The sequence below is a fragment of the Nyctereutes procyonoides genome, unplaced genomic scaffold (assembly GCF_905146905.1).
Source record: "Nyctereutes procyonoides isolate TBG_1078 unplaced genomic scaffold, NYPRO_anot_genome, whole genome shotgun sequence".
Lineage (NCBI taxonomy): Eukaryota > Metazoa > Chordata > Mammalia > Carnivora > Canidae > Nyctereutes > Nyctereutes procyonoides.
The window spans coordinates 15,176,626-15,198,271 of record NW_026575020.1 but is presented as its reverse complement, the minus strand read 5'-3'; the positions used below and the strand labels follow the sequence as shown (position 1 = coordinate 15,198,271).

At 43.1% G+C, this 21,646-nt stretch overlaps 2 non-coding genes across 2 annotated transcripts; both read left to right on the top strand.

The window, feature by feature from the left end:
• The first annotated feature begins 3,754 nt into the window (after window positions 1–3,754).
• LOC129518549 (small nucleolar RNA U3) lies at window positions 3,755–3,969 on the top strand. The gene has a single exon (XR_008666214.1). It is a non-coding gene; the product is annotated as a small nucleolar RNA U3 (small nucleolar RNA).
• Window positions 3,970–11,982: 8,013 nt separating this feature from the next.
• On the top strand, window positions 11,983–12,197 carry LOC129518544 (small nucleolar RNA U3). Its single transcript, XR_008666213.1, has one exon. It is a non-coding gene; the product is annotated as a small nucleolar RNA U3 (small nucleolar RNA).
• The last annotated feature ends 9,449 nt before the right edge of the window (window positions 12,198–21,646 follow it).

Genomic DNA, 21,646 nt, shown 5'->3' with positions numbered 1-21,646 from the left:
AGCCTATGTCTCAGTCTGCCAAATAGTAGAAATGTCAGCCTACACCAGCTGCCACTAGTGTGGTGTGAAGATAACCTGGCATGTTACCTGGAATTTAGAGGTTGGAAAGAGTGCTGTCTGCCTCCTTCCTAGAGCAGCTCTTGATGACTTGATAAATGTGAGAGACCAGCAGTTGGATTAGCTACACCCCCACCAGTTAGTGGGGTAGGTAGAGTGTGTAGAAGGTAGCTGAGCCATCTAAAGGATCTCACCTATGAAGGCAGGAAGAATCCCAACAGAGAGGCTAGAGATACAGCAAGAGGTCAGGAGAGGGCACTGGCCTGCGTTAGAGTGCTGTGAAATGGAGTGGAGATACCTGAAGGACCCACTAACCTCTCCTACAGAAGAGCCGACATTAGGAAGAGGCCAAAAGCTACAAAGAGGATCAGCTAAGTTTGAAGGCCTTGCCCCTTGTTTATCTCATTGGTCCTTCCCCTCCAGCTCTGGAGTTGTCAGAAACAACCTTGAAGTCAGGGAACTGGAAGAGCAGAGAAGAGGTTTTGATTTAACAGGACTGGACAATTTATTATCTGAAATGACTGTGCTTGAGGGCTTCAAAATGACTTAAATACTATGGAATCTGCCTGAGATGCCTCTCCAGGGAGGGAAAAGGTAAGGTAACCAAAAGAGTGTACTTGAGGGCAGTAAAAAGGGAAGAAATGTTTCCTGATTGTATCTACTTGGTTCAGCCCATTCAGAAGACCAGTTATATAAATTATATGAATTCTAAAACTAAAGGTGGGTTCCTGAGTTCCAGAACCTCAACCCAGACTTTATTCATTTTTTTATTACATATATATTAATTGAGTCTTGGGGTTAGGACACCAAGAACAAATGTGTCCCTGCCTTCCAGGAGTGTAATCCAGCAGAAGCAGCAGACATGAGTTAGTAATTAAAGTACTGAGAAGGGGGCAGCCCCGTGGTGCAGCGGTTTAGCGCTGCCTGCAGCCTGGGGTGTGATCCTGGGGACCTGGGATCGAGTCCCACATCAGGCTTCCTGCATGGAGCCTGCTTCTCCCTCCGCCTGTGTCTCTGCCTCTCTCTTTGCTCTCTCTGAATGAATGAATAAATAAATCTTAAAAAAATAATAAAAGTAATGAGAAGGGTGGGAGGCAAAGAAGTACAGCAGGTACATCTCAGCCACCTTGTCTGGGGAGTAATCAAGGGAAACCTGTTAGAGGAAGGTATATTTAGGTCAGGACCTTACAAAGAAAAAGTTGAGTTGGGGGCACCTGGCTGATTTACTTGGTGGAGCATGTGACTCTTGATCTCAGGGTTGTGAGTTTGAGCCCCACATTGGGTGTAGAGATTACTTAATAAAATATTGAAAAAACAAAAACAGGATGTGCTGGAGTGATAGAATTACATGCATTTGGAGAGTCTGTCTACATGCACAATATGGCATGGATATTGAGGAGTTCCTAGAAACCTAGAAACGTTGGAGGAATGGAGAATGGAAAAGTGTTAAGAGTCCAGACCACAGCCAGGCTCTTGGGTAAAAGTGATTGGAAGGCACTTTATTATTTTTTTTAATTTTTTAAAGATTTATTTATTTATTTATTCAGAGAGAGAGAGAGAGAGAGGCAGAGACACAGGCAGAGGGAGAAGCAGGCTCCATGCAGGGAGCCCAACGTTGGGACTCGATCCCGGGTCTCCAGGCGGCGCTAAACCACTGCGCCACCGGGGCTGCCCTGGAAGGCACTTTATAACTTCAAGATATTAGGAGCTGCTCTGACACCGGGGGATGTGTCTCAGACATGGGCAGATTGCCCAAACACTGTCTTTTTCTTTCTTCCTTTTTTTTTTCCTCTTAAGATTTTATTTGACAGGGATCCCTGGGTGGCGCAGCGGTTTGGCGCCTGCCTTTGGCCCGGGGCACGATCCTGGAGACCCGGGGTTGAATCCCACGTCGGGCTCCCTGCATGGAGCCTGCTTCTCCCTCTGCCTGTGTCTCTGCCTCTCTGTCTCTCTCTGTGTGACTATCATGAATAAATAAATAAAATCTTAAAAAAAAAAAGATTTTATTTGACAGAAAACACAAGGGGAGGGGGCAGCAGGAGAGGGAGAAGCAGGCTCCTCGCTGAGCGGGCAGCCTGATGCAGGGCTGGATCCCAGTACCCTGGGTTAATGACCTGACCTGAATCCTAGGACCCTGCATTAATGACATGAGCTGAAGGCAGATGCTTAACCAACTGAGCCACCAAAGCTCCCCAAACGCTGTCCCTTTCTGATGGAATTTAAGTACAGAACATTTGACTATCTCCTAGGAGATTGCATTAGAAGTGGTTAGATGAGGGGATCCCTGGGTGGCTCAGCGGTTTAGCGCCTGCCTTTGGCCCAGGGTGTGATCCTGGAGTCCCGGGATCGGGTTCCACAACGGGCTCCCTGCATGGAGCCTGCTTCTCCCTCTGCCAGTGTCTCTGCCTCTCTCTCCCCCTATGTCTATCATGAATAAATAAATAAATAAATAAATAAATAAATAAATAAATAAATAAATAAATAAATAAATAAATAATCTTAAAAAAATAGAAGTGGTTAGATGAGATGAACCTGATGGTTGTATTAGCACTGAAAAATGTGTTTGATTCAGAAAACCACATGCATGTTTCTTTAAGAAGAAACCGGGATTAACTTTGCTACAGGTAAATAAGTAGACTGCTTCTGAGATGTACAAGCCATGAAGGTGAAACATTCAGGACTGAACTTTGAGTGATGATATATTTAGTGCTTTATTAGAGAACTTAATTTGGAGACTAGACCTCCTGACACTTTGGTTTACCAAAAAGAATTTGGACTTGGGATGTCTGGGTGGCTCAGCAGTTGAGCATCTACCTTCTACTCAGGGCGTGATCCCAGGGCCTGGGGGGATTGAGTCCCACATTGGGCTCCCTGTTGGGAGCCTGCTTCTCCCTCTGCCTGTGTCTCTGCCTCTCTCTTTGTGTGTCTCTCATAAATAAATAAAAAAAATAAATAAATAAATAAATAAATAAATAAATAAATAAACAAACTTAAAAAAAAAAAAAAGAATCTGGACTTGATTTAGTACCAGGCATACCTAGGTTCCAACAGTGGTTTCCCCAGCTGTGTGATGTTATAGCCTGCATCTGTGAGAATGAGGAAGTAATGATACCCTTCTTCAGTTGCTTAGAGGATTAAATGAAACAGTAAAATGCCTGCCATCAAGTGCATATTCAATAAATCATCACGGCTATGATGATTGTTATGTGGTATTAGAAGAATACCACTTGTTGCCTGTCTCTTCTCTGCCTCCACCTCCCCCCTCTCTTTTAAGACAAAGGAAACTTGGTCTCTTCAAGTCAGCGGACTTCTGTAGCAAGCCAGAAGCAGTCCAGCGCTGACCAGTGGCGTGAACAGCGTTTTCTTAGCCTGTAGTGGGGCGGCGCAACCCCATCGGGACCCAGGTGTTGCCTGATGCGGTGGGCGGGGCAATACAGGTCCCTTCGGGTTGGAGTCAGGCATGCAGCGTGTGATTGGCTGCTAGGAAGCCGCATGTTAATAATGCTTGTTCATAATTTATGTATCGCTGGAAGAGTTACAGGCGAAAAATGATGTTTTGAATTTTGCCATTTGACCGAATTGTTGTGAAATAGAAAATAAAATGTATATGAATAGGCAGATGAATTGACAAAAATTTCGCCATGAGTACAAAGTATATGGCTGCCCTAGACCTTTCAGAGGTACCAAGAACAAAGTTAAGACTATACTTTCAGGGATCATTTCTATAGTTTGTTACTAGAGAAGTTTCTCTGAACGTGTAGGGTACCAGAAACCACGAGGAGGAGGTGTAGTGTCCTTTCCTGAGCGTGAAACTGGCTTTGGGCGCCACTTTGGTGTTGCCCTTTGTCCTTGATGATCGTTCTTCTTTCTCCTTCAGGAGGAACTAGAGGGAAGGGATGCCGTCTGAGTGGTTTCTTGAATGATCTGAGTTAAGATTAGACGTATTATTTAGGTTCGTTCGTTTTTTTTTTCTGGGGGAGGTAGTGTTTTTCCCTTGTACCTTTGTTTTTCGGAAGTTTTTCTAGTATCTTTCATTCGGCATGAGGTACTTGGTTGAGATCTCTGGGTGGCTAAGCGGTTTAACACCTGCTTTTGGCTTAGGGTGTGGAGTACTGGGATGGGTCTGTGTCGGGCTCCCAGATGTTGTCTGTTTCTTTTGTCTTTCTCTTTCTCCTATAGTGAATGAATAAATAAATCTTAAAAAAAAAAGTGCTCGCTTTCTTTTTGAATATGGTCAGTAACCAGCCATTGGGGTGTATTTTTGGAGGTGGAGCAATTCTTTTGGTGTGGCAACTCTGGTTTTTCACAGTATATTTTCTTGTTATTTTGGGGGAGGGTGACTCCCCGGGGAGCCTCTGCTCTCTAGCTGGGTGGAGGACTAGATCCCAGGACTCTGGGGTCCTGACCTCAGCTGAAGGCGATGTTTAACCAACTGAGCCTGCGGACACTCCAGGTTTCTTTTATTTTTTATTTTTTCTTGGAGAGAGCGAGCTAGGGCATGGAGAGAGTCTCACATCGATAGGATGGCCAGAGGGCAAAAATAAAGAGCCCAGTGCTTAACCGACTGAATTTTTGTTTTTTAAGATTTTTTTATTTCTTCATAATAGACACACACACAGAGAGAGAGAGAGAGGCAGAGGGAGAAGCAGGCTCCATCCCGGGAGCCCAACGCGGGACTGGAGTCCCGGGATCGCACCCTCGGGCCAAAGGCAGGCGCTAAACCGCTGAGCCACCCAGGGATCCCTAACTGACTGAATGTTAATTGTACTTTATAAATTGTTTCTCTCCACTTATGTTGCACTATCTATAACTTTAGTCAGATAAAGGACCTCCTAAATGAATCCTTGGAATTCTCTATTTTTAAAATTTCTCACCAGTTTGTATTACTCTCTGGGCTTTTTAATTGACTTTTACTGCAAAGTTTTCTATTAAACTTTAACTTTTTGTTATGAATATTTCAGTTTTCAGGAGTATTTTTAAAGATTTGCTGTAATTAAAAAAAGATTTGCTGTTATTGACATAACATTTCTGTACATGATTCCATATTTGTATATATTGCAAAATGATAACTACACAATATCTGGTTAACATGTCACCATACATAACAAAATTTTTTCTTGTGATGAGCACAGAGCACATTTTTTTAAAGAATTTCTTAAAGGGCAGCCCCGGTGTCGCAGCGGTTTAGCGCCGCCTGCAGCCCAGGGCGTGATCCTGGAGACCTAGGATCGAGTCCCACGTCGGGCTCTCTGCATGGAGCCTGCTTCTCCCTCTGCCTGTGTCTCTGCCTCTCTCTCTCTCATGAATAAATAAAAATTTTAGAAAAAATTTTTTTTAAAGATTTTATTTATTTATTCATAGGGACACAACTAGAGAGAGAGGCAGAGACACAGGCAGAGGGACACAGAGACACAGGCAGGCTCCATGCAGGGAGCCTGATGTGGGATTCGATCCTGAGTCTCCAGGATCAGGCCGCATAGAGCACATTTAAGATAAACTACTAGCAACTTTCAAATATTCAGTGCAGTATTAAATATATATACTATGCTGTACAGTACGTCTCTGTCACTTATTCTGACTCTTTTCACCCATTTTGCCCACCCTCCATACCCTGCCTGTGGCAACTAATCTATCCTTTGTATGAGCTTTGGTTTTTGTTTTTGATTCTAATTCTATTTTTTTTTATAATTCTATTTTTTAATGGGATTTTTAAAAGGATTTTTTAATTAAAGATTTTATTTATTTATGAGAGACACAGAGAGAGACAAAGACATAGAGGGAAAAGCAGACTCCCTGTGGGGAGCCCAATGTGAGTCTTGATCCCGGGACTCTGGGATCATGCCCTTAGCCTAAGGCAGACACTCAAGCACTGAGCCACCCAGGCACCCCTTTTTAAAAGATTTTATTTATTTATTTGAGAGAGAGACAGAGAGCAAGCACATAAGCCAGGGAAGAGGCAGAGGAAAAAGGAGAAGCAGACTCCCTGCGGGGCAGGGGAACCAGATACAATGGTGGGGTTTGATTCAGGACCCTGGGATCATGACCTGAACAGAAGGCAGATGCTTAACCAACTGAGCCACACAGGTGCCCCATCTCATTTTAATTTTAAGATCTTTCTTTCTTTCTTTCTTTCTTTCTTTCTTTCTTTCTTTCTTTCTTTCTTTCTTCTTTTCTTTTTTCTTTTCTTTTCTTTTCTTTTCTTTTCTTTTCTTTTTTAAGTAATCTCTACTCCCAAGAGTATTCTCATTAGAACAAAAGATGCTTCTATCACCCAGGAAATATGTCAGGAACCCGGATCAAAGACCAAACATTAAACAAAAGACTGCCTTTATTGCTTAGGGAATTACAGAAGTATTAGTAGCTCTCTGGTCAGGGGTCAAGATGAAAACCAAAATACAGGTTTCTTATTATATTACAGTATCACAAGTTAACCAGAGAAAGGGCAAGGAAGTGCATTTCTAGAAAAGGTAACAGGTGGGGAGGTCTTCTTTGGTAGGAGCATAATGAATATTGGAGACTTCAAGAAAGTAGGTGTGTGTGGGATAGTGAGAACTGAAGATGTGAGCTAAAGCACGAGATTGGAGAAACAAGAGAAGAGAGCTAAGACATATTATTTCTTAGAAGCCATTGTGAAGTGTTTCACCTTCATCCTGAGAGCAGTGAGATGCCACTGAAGTTATTTTCAGCAGGGTAGAAGTAAGTGTCTGAGGTAACTGTCAGGATCTGAGGTTCTACCATATTTGCTAAGTTTAATAGAAAACTGACCAGTGAAAGTCAATTAAAAAGCCCAGAGAGTAATATAAACTGGTGAGAAATTTTAAAAATAGAGAATTCCAAGGATTCATTTAGGAGATCCAATATCTGACTAAAGTTATAGATAGTGCAACACAAGTGGAGAGAAACAATTTATAAAGTACAATTAACATTCAGTCAGTTAGGGATCCCTGGGTGGCTCAGCGGTTTAGCGCCTGCCTTTGGCCCGAGGGTGCGATCCCGGGACTCTGATCCTGGAGTCCCGGGATCGAGTCCCACGTTGGGCTCCTGGCATGGAGCCTGCTTCTCCCTCTGCCTGTGTCTCTGCCTCTCTCTCTCTCTCTCATAAATAAATAAATAAATCTTTTTTAAAAAAAAAGTACAATTAACATTCAGTCGGTTAAGCACAGGACTCTTGATTTTTGCTGGGGTGTGAGACCAGAGTGCCATTGCTCCAGTCCTAAGCCAACTTAGCCTCTCACAGTTTTGTGGATGCTGGCACAAGATTATAGATTCCTGGGTCAGAGATAAAGGACAGTTTATTATTCCCAGCAATAGTAGTAGCTAAAGTATTGTAATTTTTGCACTGGAGCCCTAGTTCCCAGATGGTGATGCAAAGAAAGCCGAGTGATGCCTGCATACAAGAGTGCTGCGTGACAGAAGAGGAGCTTCAAAAACCCAAGTGCAGGGAAACTGTGTCTTTTTTAATGGGCATACACCTGCCTGACATTTTACCAAGAGGGAGACATATTCTTTAATTTTTTAAGTCCTTTTTTTTTTAAAGATTTTATTTATTTATTCATGAGAATACACAGAGAGAGAGAGAGAGGCAGAGACACAGGCAGAGGGAGAAGCAGGCTCCATGCAGGGAGCCTGATGTGGGACTCGATGCCAGGTCTCCAGGATCAGGCCCTGGGCTGAAGGCCGCGCTAAACCGCTGAGCCACCCGGGCTGCCCCAGACATATTCTTTATTATATTGAATAGAAAACAAACCTGCTCTTTGCTCTGGAGGGAGACACTGTCTCTAGCTCTCAAGTCTGTTTATGATACAAACATGCTTGAAAAGATGCTCCAGGCTGATGTGCAGAAATGTGAGATCCATGGAGAATTGCCTCTCAAAAATGACATGGATTTAATTATTTAAAGTTTGAAAGGGTGGGGGGTACCTGGCTGGCTCAGTCAGAAGAGCATATGACTTACGATCTCAGGGTCATGAGTTTGAGCCCCATGTTGGGTGTGGAAATTACTTTAAAAAAAATTACCAGGAAAGAACCCTTCCTGGGACACCTGGCTGGTCAGCTGGAGGAGTAGGCAACTCTTGATTGTGAGTTTGAGCCGCATGTGAGTATAGAGATTACTTTTTTTTTTTTGAGATTACTTAAATAAAATCTAAAAAAAAAAAAAGTTTGAGAGGGAACCTGGCCACTGCTTGGGAAATGAATTGTGGAAGGGCATTGGTGAGTGAAGGCTAAGTTCTGTCCAGCTGAAAGATGATCACTTGACCAGCCAGGAAGATAGTAGAGGTGAAGGTGGAGGAATTTGAGAGGTGTGTGGGAGATAAATCATCAGACTTATGACAGGCTGGTGTGAAGGAAGGTGTCAGAGATGACCCTTGTTTTCTGGTTTGTGCTCCTGGACAGGTGGACAGTGGTACCATCACTGAGGTAGGAAACCGGGAGAAGCCTAGTTTTAGGGAGCAGGCAAGAGTAGCTTGGACATGTTGAGTTAAAGTGGTTTTGAGATATTCAATTCAAGATACCAGTCAACTAGGGGCAGCCTGGGTGGCTCAGCGGTTTAGCACCGGCCTTTGGCCCGGGGCTTGATCCTGGAGACCCAGGATCGAGTCCCATGTCGGGCTCCCTGTATGGAGCCTGTTCCTCTCTCTGCCTATGTCTCTGCCTCTCTCTCTCTCATGAATAAATAAATCTTAAAAAAAAAAGAAGATACCAGTCAACTAGATGTAAGGTAGGCATATTTGTAGCTGAGGTCTGGCATCTGTTATGTGCTGCAAGCTAGCATCAGACATTGGATTGAAACCTGGTTTGGCATTGTCTGTGATCAAAGAAGTGTAAGTTCTCTATGCCTCCATTTCTTTGTAAAACAGGAATAATAATAACCTCCTTCATAGAAGTGTTATGAATATTGAATAAGGTCATTTGAGAATATCCAAACTAGAAGGGACTTTTTTTTAAAAAAATATTTTATTTATTTATTCATGAGAGACACAGAGATTGAGAGGCAGAGACACAGGCAGAGGGAGAAGCAGGCTCCATGCCAGGACCCAGATGTGGGATTCCATCCAGGACTCCAGGATCATGCCCTGGGCTGAAGGCAGATGCTTAACCGCTGAGCCACTCAGGCATCCCTAGAAGGGACTTTCAAAGCAGATTATTTAGTCCAATTCCTTATTTCAGTATTTTATAATTAAGGATCATGTTTCTCTCCCCTCCCCCTTACCCCATTCTCTTTTTGCTGCTCAGAAGTAGGGTTTTTCTATGTGTGTGTACATCACATGGGTGTGAGATATGCAGGGCTAAGTCTCAGGTTCCTTCAGGGAGGCCTAGCTTGTCACTTAATACCCAGTTGGTGACTTGCTCCTTTAGTAATCTTGAGGACAGGAGTTTTGATTTTCTTTTTGGTCTGCTGAATGCTGTTCATTGGGCAAATACATGGCTGCTGTCTGTCAAGAAATGGCCAGAGGGCTTTCCAGTCAGGATACAGGCTATATTCTTAGCCTTTTCCTCTTCATAGCACCTCTGATTGCTACGCCGACTCAAAAAAATAAGTAGTTCATCACCAGCCATCTTTTCTCAGGAATGGCAGCCCTATGATTTGATGCCTTAGCATTTGTAAGAAATGCCTAAGTGATGTCTCTTGGCTCCTCAGTCCATACACTTCAGATTCCCTTTTCTCCCTTTGCAACTTCTGCACCACTCTCCCTACCCCCCACCAGCCGCCACCAGTACATCTACTGCCTATTTCTTTCCTTATGGGTTTACTTTAGTCAGGTCAGTTTATTAAGTTTTACCTAGTTCTAGACTTAGGCAAAACACAAAGAGCCTTTTCTGTAGGTTACATGGAAGGAGATAAGGACTTAGAAGATACAGAAAGGTGGAATGTCAGTGCTCAAGATGGCAGGACACAGCCTTGTGGCCTTGTGGCCTTGTGGAGTGAGCCACTTAACATTAAGTTTCCATTTCCTTAAACTCTTAGGGTTAGTTAGTTCCAAGATTAAATGGGATGATCTATGTAAAGGGTTTAGTAGAAGGCCTGGAACATATTAAAGTACTGGAGAAATAATAGGGATTTTGGTTTTATTTCTGTTTTTTTGTTTTGTCTCTCTTTTAATGAACAAGAGAAATCACATTTAAGTCCCGAGTATTTTGGGGGGTTAGGGAGAAGTGTGTAGCTGGTCAGACTCACCTGGCAAATTATTTTTTTAAAAAATAATAAGACTTATTTAGATTGAATTTTATTTAATACAGAGTAGCACCGAGAAGAAAACTAAAAAAATCCTGATCTTTGTCTAGATAGGCCTGATGATATTTAAAATAAAGGTGAGGGCAGCCCCGGTGGCTCAGCAGTTTAGCGCCACCTTCAGTCCAGGGTGTGATCCTGGAGACCCGGGATCGAGTCCCAGGTCGGGCTCCCTGGCATGGAGCCTGCTCCTCCCTCTGCCTGTGTCTCTGCCTTTCTCTCTCTCTCTGTGTGTGTCTCTAATGAATAAATAAATAAAATCTTTAAAAAATAAAATATAATATAAAATAAAAAATAAAATAAATAAAGGTGATGGGCAGCCCCGGTGGTGCGGCGGTTTAGTGCCACCTGCAGCCCAGGATGTGATCCTGGAGACTTGGGATCGGGTCCCACATCCGGCTCCTTGCATGGAGCCTGCTTCTCCCTCTGCCTGTGTCTCTGCCTCTCTGTGTGTGTGTGTTTCTCATGAATAAATAAATCTTTAAAAAAATAATAAAGGTGATACAATTTAAGATTTAAAAATTACAAACAATAGAAAATATACATGATTACCTATTAAAGCAGACCCCCCCAACCCTACAGTTGTTACTTTTTCCAATTAAAAAGAGTAAGTGGGGGTGCCTCAGTAGTTAAGCATCTGCCTTCAGGGGGGGTCATGATCTAAGGGTCTTGGGGCTCCCTGCTCAATGGGGAGTCTCCTTTACCTCTCCCTCTGTTCCTCCCCCTGCTTGTGTGCACGCTTCAAATAAAATCCTTTTTAAAAAATGCAGGGGAAAATCGTTTTTTCTTTTTTTTTTTTTTTTAAAATCTTACTAATTTGGGAAAGCTGAGCATGAGTGGAGGACAGAGAGAAGCAGACGCTTGGCGGAGCAGGGAGCCAGATGTGGGACTGGATCCTGGAAGTGCAGGATCATGACCTAAGCCAAACACAGACCCCTAAACAACTGAGCCACCCAGGCGCCCCAAAAATCGTTTTTCAAAATAAAACGTCCACATTTCCCCATTTAAGACTGGCCTGGATGGGATTCCTGGGTGGCTCAGAGGTTGAGCATCTGCCTTTGGCTCAGGGCCCGATTGAGGTTCTGGTATCGAGTGCGGCATCGGGCTCCCTGCGAAGAGCCTGCTTCTCCTTCTGCCTGTCTCTCTGCCTCTCTGTGTCTCTCAGGAGTAAATAAATAAAATCTAAAAAAAGAAAAAAAAAAAAAAGGACTGGCCTGGATACATTGTTTTGAAAAGCCACCCAGGTGAATCCAATATGTGTCCCTTAGGTTCCCACACAAGTGAGTAACCAGCAGCCGGTCTCAAAGTAAAAGTGTTAAATTAGCTTTCAAAATTCAGAATCTTAGAGGTTAAAAAAAAATTCCACCCTTAGACGGGACGTATAATACAAGAGATGCGGGCACTAGTTGGCGCCCCTCTGCGCACCGTTACACCGTTACACTAGTCCGGAAGTGTTAGAACGACAAGAGCTTCTGATTGGGTGTCGGTCCTTAACAGGCTAATTAAGAACTAGAAGACTTAATTTCTAAAAGAAAAAGACTCATAATGTTTTAAAAGGTGGTGTATAAAATAGCACTTTGAAAATATGTTTATGTGACATTTCTGAAAGGGGAAGAACATGGAGGGGGGGATGTCGCCACTAGCAAAAAGTGTGTGGCTGCTATAGGCCTAACGGAGGCACGAAGGCTAAGGTTAAGACTATACTTTCAGGGATCATTTCTATAGTTTGTTACTAGAGAAGTTTCTCTGAATGTGTAGGGTACCAGAAACCACGAGGAGGAGATGCAGCGTCCTTTCCTGAGCGTGAAATTGGCTTTGGGTGTCACTTTGGTGTTGCCCTTTGTCCTTGATGATCGTTCTTTTTTCCCCTTTAGGGGGAACTAGAAGGAAGGGATGCCATCTGAGTGGCTTCTATATGTCTATGTTCCTAAAGGCAGATTCCTATGGGAATTATTACCGTGTTATGGGGTTTTTATTTACTGCGCTTTCTTATTTATTTGTAGAGACTTACAGGCAGAGAAAAGACCTGGCTCCATGCAGGGAACCTGACATAGGGATTCAATCCCGGGCTTCCAGGATCACATCCTGGGCCACATCCTGGGCTGCAGGCGGCACTAAACTGCTGCACCACAGAGCCTACCCTACTACACCTTTTTAAAAGAAGTTTTGGCTGCTATTTCAGTGTTCTTATTTTGTCGGGTCTTTGACGGTGTATAAAAGCAGATCTGTATCGGCGGTCTATTCATTTGGGTTGGGGAGAAAAATTTCAGTTCAGTGTGGAAGTGATTGGTCTGTTTGGGCACCTTTCAAGTTTTGTCATTTTTTCCCCCAATACACGTAAGCCACTTTATAGATTTTCTTCTCTGTATTTAACTCAGGGAAGGGAATATAGCACACTTTACATTTAGTTTTATAGAATGTTAAATAACTGGAAGTCATAACACTCGGATAGAGAACTGGAGATAGGTGTTGTGTTTTGTTTTTGTTATTCTAAAGCTAATTACTAAAAGAATGGCTTGATTTGCTCTGTGGTGGCAATTAGATTGGGTCATGGGTTGAAGTGTCAAAGTGTGAGGCCTGGTTAGGCACCAACTGCTTTAATCTAGGTGGGAGATAGGTGGTGGTGATGATGGAGAAAGAGAAGTTGATTAGATCTGAAAGATAATATTGGCAGGACTTGGGGGATTGATTCAATACAGGTATGAGTGAGAGCAGCTATCTGAAGGCTAATTGTCAGATTTTATGACTTGAGCAAATGGTTCCCTTTGTTAAAATGGGGAGAATGGAGGAGTTACTGAATTAGGTAGGGCAATAGGGTGGGAAGTGATGGTAGAGTTCAGTTTAGGGCAGATTTAGGAAAGATTTCAGAACTTTAATGGATGAATGGCAAAAGGAGTTGCAAATCCCAAAGCAGACTGAGAAGCAGCAGCCAGACAGGTACGAGAGGAATGTGCTTGATCAAAGCCAAGGAAGGAAAGTGGGACGGAGAGATGTATAAAAAGCATATGAGAGATTAAGATGCAGATAGGTATCCACAGCATTTAGTGATGACTTTATTGGTCTTTAAAAAATTTTTATTTTATTTATTTATTTGAGAGAGAACGAGTGAGCACAAGCAGGGGGAGTTGCAGAGGGACAAGGAGAATCAGGCTCCCCACCGAGCAGGGAGCCCAATGTGGGGCCTCATCCCAGGCCCCCGGGACCCTGGGACCACAACCCGAGCCAAAGGCAAACGCCCAACCGATGCAGACACCCAGGCGGCCCCAACTTTATTGGTCTTGTGGTAGAGACAAAAACTGGTTTGGGTTGGGCTGATCAATGAAGGGATATGAGGGCTTGCCACTGGGTGGAAAGAGCTCTCAGAAGATCAAGCTGTCATGGAGAATAGAGTCAGATATGCATTTGAGGGGTTTGGGGAGGGAATGAGGGTGTGGGATGTAGATAGGGAGATGGGAGAATTAAAGATAAGAGAACAAGTCTGAATGCAGATGGAAGGACTGGGTAGAGCAGAGGAAATTGGGATTTAGGAGAGAGCAGCACCAGGGGCAGGCCTTTGAGTCTGCCAGAGTTGATGTAGAGTGCAGATGCAGACAGTTCATCCATGTAATGAGACCATAGTGAGGGTTTTTCAACTGATAGCTTCTACTTCTGTGCCAAGTGTGAGGCAAAATCATTGCTGACGGAGGCTGGTGAGAAAAGGTAGGAGAGATGAGAATAAAGAAGGAAAGAGCGGTGCCACTGTGGCTAAGTTGGTAGAGCATACGTCCGTCAATCTCAAGGTTGTGAGTCTAGAGATTATTTAAAAATAATTTTAAAAAGGGTGCCTGGCTGGCTCAGTCGGAAAAGCATGTGGCTCTTGATCTTGGGATTGTGAGTTGAATGCCCACATTGGATGTAGAGATTGCTTAAATAAATAAAAGCTAAAAGAAAATAAATTGAGAAGGAAAGAAGAAAGTCACCTCTTGAAAGTGTGCCTCTTTTCCTTTCCTGCTGTTGAAGCCTTGAGATTACTTCCTGGTCTTGGAAGTACCTCCCCAGATCACAGTTAATTTCTCTTTCTTCTACTCTAGCTACCATGTACCATGTATTTCTTCCTTGATTTTCTCCTTTTGGATCTACAGTGCCCAGGTTTTCACTTTGAGACCTAAATTAGTTTTTGGTCATCTTTAAAGGTTGGGGGCTGTGAGAGAAGTGTATGCTCTGGAGTTGACTCATTGGTTTGCTATTTACTAGCTGTGGGTTCTGGGGACATTTCTTAACTAAGTCTGTCCCTCTAACATAGGTAGATGTAGTAAGAATAGCATCAACAGCGATCCCTCGGTGGCTCAGCGGTTTAGCACCTGCCTTTGGCCCAGGGCACGATCCTGGAGTCCCGGGATCAAGTCCCACATCAGGCTCCCGGCATGGAGCCTGCTTCTCCCTCCTCCTGTTTCTGCCCCCCCCCCCATGTCTATCATAAATAATAAATAAATCTTAAAAAAAAAGAATAGCATCAACACATGGGATTATTGCAAGGGTTAAATTAGATAAAACAAGAAGAGTGGTTGAATGCTCCCTTTCCCTATTCTGAAAAAGCCCTTCCCTTAGATGTGAAATCCCTGTCTCTTCTTCAGTCTTCTGTTAGCAGCACTGTCCACCGAGTTGTTCCAGGCACAAACCAACTTAACACCTTTGAAACCTCTTTCTGTCACCCACCCTCAGCAAGTCCATCAGTGTGACCTATTGACTCGACTTCCAGAATAACCCAATTTCTCCTTCTTCCTTGCTACATATACCCAATGCAAGCCACCATAATCTCTCCCACAGACACCTGAGGCAGTGGCCTCAAAACTGGTCTCCACAGCTTTAAACCTCTCAGTGGCTTCCCTTCACACTTAAAATCCAGACTCCTTTGCCCTCATCCTTGCTTAGAAAACTCGCAGATATCTGGCCCCTGTCTGTACCTCCCTTCTTCCTCAGACCCTTATACTCTCCAGCTGTCTCCAAGTTGCCAGAACATACTACTTTGTTCCCTTCTTTAAGTATTTGCATTATTATTATTATTATTATTATTATTATTTTAGATTTTTAATTTATTCATAGAGACAGAGAGGCAGAGACACAGGCAGAGGGAGTAGCAGGTTCCAAGCAGGGAGCCGGACGTGGGACTCAATCCCGAGTCTCCAGGATCACACCCCGGGGCTGCAGGCGGCGCTAAACCACTGCACCACCGGGGCTGCCTTTGCATTAGCTTTCTCTGTGTAAAATGTAATCTCAAAAGAGAGGCCTTCTTTGACCACCCAAATCTAAAGTAGCCATCAATCTCTCTGTTTCAACATGTCCTTGGCATGCCTCATTATCTAACATCCTCTTAAGTATTTGTTGCTGTCATATTTCTTCCTCACTAGAATGTAAGCTCAGTGTGAGAGTGGGGACCTTTACTCACCTCATACCTCTGTATGCCCAGTACCTAGTACTTAGCAAAGTGGGATAATAGCAAACATAGCAAAGTGGGATAAAGCGGGATAATGGTTAAGTAACCAACCAGCTCTGCTAACAGCTTTTTTTTTTTTTAAGATTTTATTTGTTTCTTCATGAGAGACACACACAGAGAGAGGCAGAGACATAGGCAGAGGGAGAAGCAAGCTCCATGCAGGAAGCCTGATGTGGGACTCGATCCCGGGACTCTGGGATCATGCCCTGAGCCAAAGGCAGATGCCCAACCACTGAGCCACCCAGGCATCCCAATCTAACAGCTTTATGACCTTTGGCAAGTTACCTAATCTTTCTGTCTCTTAGTTTCTCCATCCATAAAACTGGGATGATTAACAATTGCACTTATCTAATTTAGAATAACATTTAGAATAACACCTGGTACCTGGCAAGCCCTCAGTAAATAGTAAATATTGTTGAGTTGGCACTCAAGTTGTAGTCAGTATGCAGGGATATGAGGGGTGCAAGAACATCTGGTTGTGAGGGGTCCCAAACAGACCCCGGTTCAGCCACTTGTCACTGACAAAACCCAAAGGCAGAGAAACAAGTGGTAGTAGAACAAGAAAGGAATTTAAGTAAGGCCAACACTGGGAAGACAGCAAACTAGTGTCTAAGACTTGTCTAAGATCTCCAAAATGCCCCCAATACTTCCAGGTTTATATAAGGAAAATGGAGGGCAAAGGTGGGTGGGTACATGCAGGTAGGCCGTGAAGGTTAAATGGATTATTGTTGTGGAATCAATCCTGGGTGGGGTCTTACTGGCTCAGGGCAATCCTTGTTGCTTGAGGGAGTAGTTTTGATTCCCAACAGGTTATGTTTCTCTGCAGGGTCTTTTGCCTGAGTTAAGAGATAAACCGAAACAAAAAACTTAATTAAAAAGTTTGAGGTCGTGGTGCCTGGGTGGCTCAGTGGTTGAGCGTCTGCCTTTGGCTCTGGTTGTGATCCTGGGGTCCTGGGATCGAGTCTCGCCATCGGGCTCCTCACAGGGAGCCTGCTTTTTTCCCTTTGCCTGTGTCTCTGCCTCTCTCTCTCTGTCTCTCATGAATAAATAAATAAAAATCTACAAAAAAAAAAAAAAAACAACTTTGAGGTCATGGTTGCGTGGCTGGCTCAGTCAGAGCATGTGATTCTTGATCTCTAGGTTGTAAGTTTGAGCCTCATATTGGGTGGAGAGATTACTTAAAATCTTTAAAATCTTAGAAAAAAAAAGTTTGAGGTCAAAATGGAGGCAGGCAAAATCCTCTTTCAAAATAATGTCAACTTCACCAAACAACTAGTTTTATTTTAAAAACTTGAAAGGTGAGGTACCTGGCTGGCTCAGTCTGTAAAGCATGCAACTCTTAATCTCAGGGTTGCAAGTTTCAAGCCCCACATTGGCCATAGAGCTTTCAAAAATACACACACACACATACATACATACCTACTCAAAAAATGTGAACAGGTATTGCAAAAGTATGGTAAGAATCCCAAAGGCTTTGTTTTCAGGCATTGGTTCTCAGCCACCCCAGATCCTCTCCCTGCCACAGTCATGATGCCCTGTCCCTACCAGCATTTGAAAGCCAAACTCTTAGGACAGCCATTTCACACAACTGCTAATGTTTATTAATCACTTGAATCAGCTTGCTTCTCACTAGCAAAGGCCAAGGCCTGTCATTTCCTTTTGCTTTCAGGGGTGAGGCTGCTTTACTAGAACTGTGGAGGGAATGCCTCCTAGACTTTAAAGATGTAGGCTATGATTGGCTGTCATTCAGTATTATGTTAATTGAGCATGACTATAAATTTTTTTTAAATCTTGAATTTCCACTTAAAACACTATAATGTGTTTTTAAGTGATAGTATTTGAAAGATTGTATTATAAAACCTCTCTTTTTCCAATAGAATCAGAAATAGGGCAACTATCTTGCCATTCATTAGTAAAGACTCTGTGGCTGCCAACGGAAGCTGCAAGTTCAAGGTAGACTATACTTTCAGGGATCATGTCTATAGTTTATTTTTTTTAAAATTTTTATTTATTTATGATAGAGAGAGAGAGAGAGAGGCAGAGACACAGGCAGAGGGAGAGGGAGAAGCAGGCTCCATGCCGGGAGCCCGATGTGGGATTCGATCCCGGGTCTCCAGGATCGCGCCCTGGGCCAAAGGCAGGCGCCAAACCGCTGTGACACCCAGGGATCCCAATGTCTATAGTTTATTACTAGAGAAGTATCTGAATGTGTTGAGTACCCAAAACCATGAGGAAGAGAAGCTAGCTGCTCATTTCCCCTTGATGATAGTTCTTTTCCTCTTTGGGGGATTAAGAGACAAGAGACACACTGTCTGAGGGGCTTGTGTTTTCCCTTGGTTTAATTGAAGGCATTTTATTAACCTTACTCTGTAAGTAGCTCTGCTTGCCTCTCTCTCTGTGTGTCTCTCATGAATAAATAAAATCTTTTTAAAAATAGTTCTTCCTGGGTAGCCCCGGTGGCGCAGTGGTTTAGCGCTGCCTGTAGCCCAGGGCGTGATCCTGGAGACCCTGGCTCTAGTCCCACATCAGGCTCTCTGTATGATGCCTGCTTCTCCGTCTGTGTCTCTACCTCTCTCTCTCTCTCTTTGTTTCTATGAATAAATAGGAAATCTTTAAAAAAAATAGTTGTTCCTTTTGGCATGTGAGGCTTTTTCTTTTCTTTTTTCTTTTCTTTTTAAGATTTCATTTATTTATTCGTGAGACACACAGATAGAGAGAGGCGGAGACACAAGCAGGCTCCCTGTGGGGAGCTGGATGCCGGACACAAGGGGATCACAACCTGAGCCAAAGGTGGATGCTCAACCACTGAGCCACCCAGGGTGTCCCTCTTCTTTTCTTCAAGGAACTCCCTGTGTCTTGTTTGGGCCTTTTTTTTTTTTTTTTAAAGATTTTATTTATTTATTGGCACAGAGAGAGGGGCAGAGACACAGGCAGAGGGAAAAGCAAGCACCATGCAGAGAGCCTGATGTGGGACTCGATCCAGGGTCTCCAGGATCACACCCCAGGCTGCAGGCAGCACCAAACCGCTGCGCCACTGGGGCTGCCCTTGTTTGGGCCTTCTTCAGTTTATCTTGAGCAATGGGATATAATCTTGAGTTGCTTTTTTTTTTTTTTTTTTTTTTAAAGGAGAGTAGGGAGAGAATCTTAAGTGGACTCCACATGAGGGGCTCTATCTCAAGACCTGAGCTGAAATCAAGAGTTGGTTTGCTTAACCAACTGAGCCTCAGGCACCCCAGAGTTTTGTTTTGTTTTTATTCATTTGAGAGAGCACAAGCCAGGGGGAGAGACAGAGGGAGATGGAGAAGCAGGCTCCCTGCTAGGCTCGATCCCAGGACCTGGAGATCATCACCTGTGCAGAAGGCAGACCCTTAACCATATAAGCCACCCAGGTGCTCCCAGCATTGTTGTTTTTCTGTTATTGAATGAATGAAAGAAGGGAGGGATGAGAATTAAAGATGTTTTCCTCCTGACAGTATTTCCATTCCTTTTCCATCTTTATTTTTACACTCACAGAATGCCCAGATGAATCTGAGTATAATCACATACCTACTTAAGTAATTTGGTTATTTCCAGGTAAAATGATTTACAACCAATCTCAGCATTATTGCACTGGACTTTGTCCACAGATCCAGGGTTCTCATGCTTACAGACCCTATGGGAAAGAGCTGAAAGCTTTGGTGCAGCACCTCCACTGTTAACAGCTATGAAAGGACCCAGGAGTACCTACTGCCTTTAGAGATGAAAAAGGTATCCACAGTCTTGAGCCCTGGGAGCTCAAAGTCTTGGGCTCAAAGTCTGAAAAATCTCTCCTTTAAGAAACAGACTTCTGACAGGAGCTGCAACTAACTTTTGTTTTAGTTTCAGACTACCTGGAGTTAAAATGGACACCTTGGGCAGCCCAGGTGGCTCAGCGGTTTAGTGCCGCCTTCAGCCCAGGGTGTGATCCTGGAGACCTGGAATCGAGTCCCACGTGGGGCTTCCTGCATGGAGCCTGCTTCTCCCTCTGCCTATGTCTCTGTCTCTCTCTCTGTGTGTGTCTCTAACGAATAAATAAATAAAATCTTAAAATAAATAAAATATCTTAAAAAAATAAAATGGACACTTTTTTAGTTTTATGTAAATCAATGAACTCTTGCCATTCTAATAATTCTTTAGAACACTTTCATTTTTTTAGTATCAAATTTATAATCTCTTGGTTTTGATATTTTATTGAAGCCATTTCTCTACTCTTCTGCTCCAAGCTGAACCTCTCTCTCCAAAACAACTTGAGCTCATGATTTTCTCTTAGCCACCATTTTAGGAATTCCCTTAGCTTGGGTTGCAACTCGTCTTTTCTAGATTCCACTCCTCTATCTTAGTCCATTCTTACATTTTACTGAAACAAAGAAAAAGGGTGCACTGAAGGTAATTACTTTGAAATATGAAAAAAAATATGAAAATCTGAAGTGTTTTCCCCCCATCCTCATACCTGCTTGGTAATTTGGAAGGCACAAAATTCTAGGTTGAAATAAATTTCCCCCAGGATTTGAAGCTATCCTATCATTGTTGTATTTTAGCTTTAATCTTGTTATTGAGAACCCTGATGCTATTAGGATTGTTGATTTTTCTATGTGAAGTGGTCTTCTCACTCTGGAGTATTTAATGTTCTTTTCTTTATCCCTGGTCTTCTGAAATGTCATGGGATTACTTCAGCATAAATCTGTTTACCTCTGTTGTGATGTGTACTAGTGGGGTCTTTGAACTTGGACACTCATGTTGGTTTTTTTTAAGATTTTATTTATCTATTCATGAGAGACATAGAGAGAGGCAGAGACATAGGCAGAGAGAGAAGCAGGCTCCCTGTGGGGACCCTGATGCAGGACTCAGTCTCATGACCTGAGCCAAAACCAGAAGATGCTCAACCACTGAGCCACCCAGGCATACCAGGACACTCATGTTTCTAAGTCCTTGAAAATTTCATAAAATTTTTTTTATTGCCAAAACTTTAGGCAGTGTATTCTATAGTTTAACTGATCATTTTATTGCTTATTGCTTTGCACCACTCTTTGTTTCATGGGAAAAAAAATTCTCATGTTACTACCTTGTAAGCTTCCTCACTTTAAGCACTGAATTAGGATATCTTTTTAAAAGTATTTATTTTAATTCTAGTTAGCATACAGTGTTATATTAGTTTCAGTAGTACAGTACTGATAAGGAGAACTCCATACACTCTTGTGCTCATCACAAGTGCACTCTTTAATCCCCATCTCCTATTTCACCCATTCCCCCCCACCCCCCACCTCCCTTCTGGTGATCATCAGTGTGTTCTCTATAGTTAAGAGTCTGTTTCTTTGTCTCTCTTTTTTCCCCTTTGTAGTTTTTTTTATTTATTCATGAAAGAGAGAGGCAGAGACATAGAGGCAGAGGGAGAAGCAGGCTCCCTGTGGGGAACCTGATGCAGGACTCAATCCCAGGACCCCTGGATCACAACCTAAACTGAAGGCAGAGGCTCAACTACTGAGCCGCCCAGGGTCCCAACTTGTTTTGTTTCCTAGGACCTGCATGTGAGTGAAATCATACGGTATTAGTATTTTTCTGACTGGCTTATTTAGCTTAACATTATACTCCAAGTTGTTGTAAATGGCAAGATTTCCTTTTTTTTTAATTAAAGATTTTATTTACTTATTTGAGAGAGAGGTCACAACCAGGTGGGAGGGACAAAGGGAAAAGCAGACTCCCCACTGAGTAGGGAGCCTGATTTGGGACTTGATCCTAGGACCCTGGGATTATGACCGGAGCCAAAGGCAGACATTTAATCGACAGCCACAGGCACCCTAGATTTCATTCTTCTTTATGAATGAATAATATTTCATATATATACATATATATACACACACATACACACG